Genomic DNA, 7,229 nt, shown 5'->3' on the forward strand with positions numbered 1-7,229 from the left:
GCAAGCAGAATGAGGCTCAAGGGGTTACAAAGTGGCACAATGCATGCATTGCGCCACTTTGTAAATGTGATGCAGCAGTTTTGGCCTCGTTGGGCCACATTAGCATAAAAAAACGATGCTGATGTGGCACAAGAAGGTGCTAGGCCCTCCTAATTCCGGGCCGGAGTGTTCACAATATATGTTTGCTTGAAGAGCAACTAATCAATAAGCTGCAATTCAGAAGTGGACATGGTCACCTACCACCATAAGAGGGTGTAGTTCTAAGTAGTTTTCCCTTGTTAAGGCCCCCTACAGGGCCGGAAAGATCCAGGGGCATTCCACAGCTGAACTCTAAAGCACTACTCATGGCCTATTCCACATGGGTGAACTGTTCACATCCTGTTCTCTGATTGAAAGTGTTTGGATGCCTGACTGATGCTGGAGAGCGGAGTGTGTTTGGATTTGAGCAATAAGTGGACATTGTACTGTGACCGCGGGTCTTCTAGGTGGTTAAGGTATCACAAATGGGCTCTAGTATAGGTTGTTTGGTGGGAAGCTTTAGACCCCCTTGACTTCTCAGAGCAAGTTAACTGTAGCTACAATCTTATTCCATTCCTAGGGTGCGTGTAGGTCCTAGTCTATATCCAGGCTTTAGTGTCTCATCTGTCACTATGAAAATAGGTGAGGTTCGATACTAGGGTTATAAAGGAGGGTGCATCAGAACTCTGTCATGCTTTGAGTACCAGAGTAAACGCCACAGGGCAGTTCTTAATTTGTGCTGGTGGCTTCCGGTGCGGAGCACCAGCACTTATTTTTGAGGGCTGGCACTTATTTTTCTGCCTCAAGCATTTACTATGAGCAAAAGAATCACATGGAAAGATGGAGGAAGAGAAAAATTAAAAAGCATCACAAAGGGAGAAAGGAGAAAGCAGCAAGAGTGAGGTGAAGGGGCAGGGATTGGTCGTAAATGGATTAGGGAGGCCCAAAAAGGCTTCAGGATTATGTTTCCTCAGTATTCTGTGCTCGCATATTTAATTGCAGCAGCAGCTTGTTTCAGAGGAGAGCTTTGGGCACTGGCATGTTTTTATTTACAAACTAAGCACTGCCATACGCTCTTTATGAGTTTGACTGACAGTGGGTCGTGTGGTCAAGAATATCCTCTTTCAATGGTCAAGTATACATCAGTTGGGAGTTACCTGCCCAAGCTCATGTACATAGCCATTCTGTTCCTTTAGCGCTAAAAATGTTCAGAGTAAATCCCTGCTGTGCAGGAATTGGAGCAGGATTGCACCAGTGGGTATGAAAAATAATCTTAATATCATGGCACTGGATTATGATTGCTCTTGCAGCCATCCTGTGAGGATTTTGCAGCCTGGGTCAAAGCAGCCTTAGATATTATGGCACCACTGAAAGTCAAGACTTGTACTTGAAATAAAACTGCAGGCCCCTGGTTCTCTGAAAAAAAATCAAAGAACAGAGGCAGACAGGAGCGCAAATGGCAAGTAATTTGGCTCTTGCTTAGAAAGAGAAGCATAAAGCTCTTTTACTCATCTATAAGCATTCCACCTTTGAAGTCAAATCTACTTTTTATACTAACAAAATTAGATCAGCAAGTAACTCTTCTAATGAGCTTTTTAAAATGGTCAATGAGCTCTCTAATCCTTCTACTCAGTAAAATATGGATTAGCTATTTATTTTAGAGACAATAGTCTAAATGTATACTCAGAATGTAATCAATCTGATGCTCCGGACGGAGCCACTGAGGTGCAGTCTGCGTCCTCTGTTCCCAACACGCTTTCTGCTTTTTCTCTCATTTCAGTTTGCCACATCAAGGAGTAACTGATGAGCATGAAATCTGGCTCTTCCAGAACTTTGCAGCTTGTCACCGCTGAAGTGGCAGAATATCAGCAGAATATTTTCAATCACAGATTGTAAACATTAATCTTTCGTAATCTATGGAAAGAAGCCATTGTCATCCCTTTATGGAAGAAACCATCCTGAGAATTTGAAAAATTGTCGACCTATCTCTCTGTTGCCCACACAGTCTAAATTCTAGAGAAGTATATTAACCAGAAATTGGTTAAATTTATTCACACCCATTACCTCCTGGACACTCCTCAGAAGGGGTTTAGGAGTGAGACTGCACTTATTGCAGCAGTAGACTTTATCCAAGGCCAGGTGAATGAGAGTCTGAGTGGCTATCCTAGTGATGCTGGACTTATTGGCAGCTTTTGATATGGTCTCGCCCATTCTCCTGGTCCAATAACTACAGCATCTTGTGGCGAGCTCTACTACCTTGGATCTTCTTCACACCTTGTTTACAGACAGGGTTAAAATAGTCAGCTCCTGAGAATTTAGGGCTAGGGCTTTCAGCCTCCCATGTGGGGTGCCGCAGGGATCTGCTTTTAGCCCCGCCATTTTCAATCTTTGTTTCTCCCTATTTTGGAATAAGTGTGATCCTTTGGCTTCCATGTTCTGTCATATGCTGATGACAGGCAAATTATTGTGTCCATCATGGACAACATTCTTCTGGTAGTTGACAAATTTAAACACTGTATGACCAGCATCAGTATCTGGATGAAAGACAAATTCTTAAAGTTAAATGCTGACAAAACAGAGGTCCTCGTTTTTGAATCCCATCAAGCAATCTGGTCTCAGCTGTGGTGGCTGGAGGCTTGTGGCCTGCTATTCACCCTGTATGCAGCGACCTAAAAAATCTTGGGGTTCTCTTTATTTCCTTAATTTTGCATTGCAGATTAGCTGTACTGCCAGTACCTGCTTTTATATCATTAGAACTCTGAAAATAATCTTTCCCTTTATCCCTGGTAAACTTCGCAAATGGTGTTTGTCTAAAACAACCCCGAGCTACAGATATCTATAATTTCTAAAAGGGTAAGGCTGGAAGCCAGGTAGAAAGGCATGTCTTGTACGAGTGAGACTATGCTTTGCAGCACGAGCCAGCGCTGTTCAGCTATTCGTCGGGTATGTTGTGTGCAAGATGTGCTCTGTGCTCAACCAAGTGCTTCTGTTGTGCTGCTCCACTAGGAGGGAGGGAACTACCTCACTACAGGAGCTCAAAAGGCAACGGGAGTTGTGAATGAATGGGATATAATGCAGATATGTGAAATGAATTGCATTGAGAATTAAGCCTAATGATTAACTACCATTAATTTAGACTAGTAAAAAATAGTCCACAAATCAATGTTAAAACTAAAAATGTTTGTTCTTTCTCATGTATATGTTCACGTGTGGGATAAAGTTTAAGTTTTCATGAATGACAATTGTTTCTTTTTATAGAGATAAGTTAATTGTTCATTTAACCTTTTCGCTGCCAGGCCTTTTCCCCCTCAGGTGGCAGGCCTTTTTTTTGGCTATTTGGGGCAGTTCACGCTTAGGCCCTCATAACTTTTTGTCCACATAAGCTACCCACGCCAAATTTGCGGCCTTATTTTCCAAAATCCTAGGGATTCTAGAGGTACCCAGAGTTTGTGTGTTCCCCTGAAGGAGACCAAGAAATTAAGCTAAAATACAGCAATTTGTTGTTTTTTTTAAATGGGAGAAAAGGGCTGCAGAAGAAGGGTTGTGGTTTTTTGCTTGAAAAAGGCATCAACAAAGTGTTTGTGGTACTAAAATCACCATCTTCCCAGCTTTCAGGAACAGGTGGACTTGAATCAGAAAACCACATTTTTCAACACAATTTTGTCATTTTACTGGGACATAGCCCAGTTTTACTATTTGTTGTGCTTTTAGCCTCCTTCCAGTTAGTGACAGAGATGGGTGTAAAACCAATGCTGGATCCCGGAAAGCAAACCATTTCTGAAAAGTAAACAAAATTCTGAATTCAGCATTGGGTCTTTTGTGTAGATCCTACAAGGTTTTCCAACAAAAAATAACAGCTGAAATAAGAAAATATTGAAATTGAGGTTAATTGAGGTCATTTTTCTCCACATTTTACTCTAACTTTTTCCTGCAATGTCAGATTTTTTAAAGCAAATTACGGTTACATCTGCTCCACTCTTCTGGTTGTGATCATATATAAGGCCTGTAGGTTTATCAAGAACCATAGGTACCCAGAGCCAATAAATGAGCTGCACCTTGCAATGGGTTTTCATTGTATACCAGATATAGGGCAATTCATTTGCTGAAATATAAAGAGTGAAAAATAGGTGTCAAGAAAACCTTTGTATTTCTAAAATGAGCACAAGATAAGGTGTTGAGAAGCAGTGGTTATTTGCACATCTCTGAATTCCGGGGTCCCCATACTAGCATGTGAATAACAGGGCATTTCTCAAATAGTTTTTTTTTTTACACACTGTCTTACATTTGGAAGGAAAAAATGTAGAGAAATACAATGGGCAATAACACTTATTCTGCTATTCTGGGTTCCCCCAAGTCTCCCGATAAAAATGGTACCTCACTTGCATGGTTAGGCCTAATGCCTACGACAGGAAACGCAACATGGACACATCACATTTTTACATTGAAAACTGACTGTGTTTTGGAAAGTGCCTAGCAGTGGATTTTGGCCTCTAGCTCAGCCGGCACCTAGGGAAACTTACCAAACTTTTTGAAAAATAGACACCTAAGGAAATCCAGGATGGGGTGACTTGTGGGGCTCTCACCAGGTTCTGTTACCCAGAATCCTTTGCATTCCTCAAAAGGTGGCCCAAAAAAAAACACTTTTTCCTCAGATTTCGGTGACAGAAAGTTCTGGAATCTGAGAGCAGCCACACATTTCCTTTCACCCAGCATTCCCCCAAGTCTCCTGATAAAATGGTACCTCACTATGTGGACAGATCAAAATGATCAAATACTAAACTACCTGGTTTTGTGGGTGGGGGACATCTGCGTTTTTGGTCCTGGGCTCAGCAGCCATATAGGAAAACGTACCAAACCCAAACATTTCAGAAAACTAGACACCCGAGGGAATCCAGGGAGGTGAGACTTGCGTGGATCCCCCAATGTTGCCATACCCAAAATCCTCAGCAAACCTCAAATTTAGCTAAAAAAATCACATTTGTCCCACATTTCTGTGTAGGATCACCGCACCGGGACAAATGTCCTACCACCCAACGTTCTCCTCAATCTCCCGGTAAAAATTATACCTCACTTGTGAAGGTGGGTCAAGTGCCTGTGACACGGAAGAGACAAAAACATTTCAAAATTGAAGTGGAACCAAAGCAGTTCCAAAAAGGCAGTTTGTAAAAAAAAATTTAGCCTGACAAGTGGGGCAGAATTTTTTTTTATCGGTATAGAGATTCCTGAAGGTTCCATCACAAAAATGTAGGTAAAATGTGCTATTTCCAGCAAAGTAGGAGGTTTGCAGGGCATTGTGGGTAAGAAAATTGTGCAGGGTGCATGGGAAGCATACCACCCTGGACTCACCCAGATGTTTAGTTTTCAGATGTGTCTAGGTCTTGTGAATTTTTCTACATGGCAGCGTCCCCAAAGTCCAAAAAGTGCAGCCCTCACCATTCTAAGTGGGACAATTTTGAGAGTTAGCCAAGCTCTCATGGCCCAAATGTAAAACCGAAACCCAAAATAATCAAATGTCCTCTTGCTTGCTGTGGGATAAGATAATTTAGTGTGCGGGGGAGAGCTGAAAGACTGTTACCCACTTCAGTTGGTGGCCATACTGGTTGGTAGCCACCACCACACCATTGTTTTTTTTGTATTCCCTGGCATCTAGTAGACTTTCTGCCCCCCGGGGTGTGGATTGGGGGTAATTGCCCCATCTGCCCACTGGTGGGCAGAACAACTTTGGCCCCATTCATTTGGGGTGGTGGTATGGCCATACCCCACCCTCCCTTTTTGAAAAAGAAATCTTCCCTGGTCTCTGGTGGGCTTTCTGCCCCCCTTGGGGGCAGATGGGCCTTCCAAAAATAGGCCAATATGCCCCCAAGTGGGGCAGATATGGCCAACAGTAATGTGCCCCCATGGGGAGCGGCCCTTGCCCAAGAGGCTGCCCCCCAAACAAAACACACACATACATACACACCAAGTGGTTTCTGCCACCCCCAGGGGCAGATCAGCCAAATTACATTAGGCCGATCTGCCCCCAAGGGGGGCAGAAATGGCTAAAAATAAATGTTCCCCCCAGGAGAGTGACCCTTGCCTAAGGGGTTGCTCCCCTCACGTGAAACTGACAAAAAAAAAATCCCTGGTGTCTTGTGGTTTCTGCACCCCTTGGGGGCAGATTGGCCTAATAGAAATAAGTCGATCTGCCACCAAAGGGGGGCAGAAACGGCCTTGAGTTAATTTTCCTGCCAGGGGAGTGACCCTTGCCTAAGGGATTGCTCCCCACATATAAAAAACAAAACAAAAAAAAGATCCCTGGTGTCTAGGGGTTTCTGCCCCCCCGGTGGCAGATCGGCCTAATTATAATAACCGTAAAATAATTTGCCCCCCTGGGGAGCGGCCCTTGCCCAAGGGGCTGCTCCCCTTATGCATAAAAAAAATTCCCTGGTGTTTAGTGGCATTCCTGCTGCCCCTTCGCACAGCAGAAATGCAGAGGGAGACATGAAAGGAGAGGAAAGGCCATTCCTCTCCTTTCATGCCTCTCTCGCTCCTCCACGTGATCGGAAGAGAAATGCAAAAGCATTTCTCTTCCGATCCGCGCTAGAGGGGTAGGCCTCTGATGAGATCGGACATCATCAGATCCCACAGGAGGGTCGGGGCGCGGTTGGAAGGGGAAGCGATTCCATCCATCCCTGCCAAGGGGAGGGAGGTTGCTTGGCTCTTGAGGGAAGCGCTAGCAATATAATATTTGATCTAATTCTTTTCAGTTCTTAAATTCGTAGCACTCCTCAGATTGCTGGTCGACGCGTTTCAGCCCTTTGTCTATGGGCCTCATCATGACAAAGGAAGTGGTACCTATATAAAACATATATATCATGCATAATACTTATTCTTATAAAAGTACCTATATTATCAATAATGCCACCAGGGTCCATTTATAGCCTGGTCACCTACGACTCTGATTTTCACCTTGTGAGCAATACCGTTATATCGTTTTTTAAAAAAAAAGGCACTTATTGCCAACATTAATTTACAAACATACAATATTTATAAATTAGTAATATGGTGAGGCCAACACTCATATCCGTGTGTCTTAAAAATGTGGGGTGAAGTAAGCACCACGTTCCCAAAAGGACTGCAATTAAAAAACTGAGTGCAAAGATTATTTCAAGTAAATCACCAAAAGTGTAACTTGAATCCTGGAAAAGCTTGTGTATTAGATATCAATCAAA

The 7,229-nt window shown here is 43.3% G+C and overlaps 1 pseudogene; it reads right to left on the reverse strand.

Moving 5' to 3' along the window:
- Window positions 1-5,979: 5,979 nt before the first annotated feature.
- LOC138286289 (small nucleolar RNA SNORA17) lies at window positions 5,980-6,051 on the reverse strand (annotated as a pseudogene).
- Between the last annotated feature and the right edge of the window lie 1,178 nt (window positions 6,052-7,229).

This window comes from Pleurodeles waltl, chromosome 3_1, assembly GCF_031143425.1.
Source record: "Pleurodeles waltl isolate 20211129_DDA chromosome 3_1, aPleWal1.hap1.20221129, whole genome shotgun sequence".
Lineage (NCBI taxonomy): Eukaryota > Metazoa > Chordata > Amphibia > Caudata > Salamandridae > Pleurodeles > Pleurodeles waltl.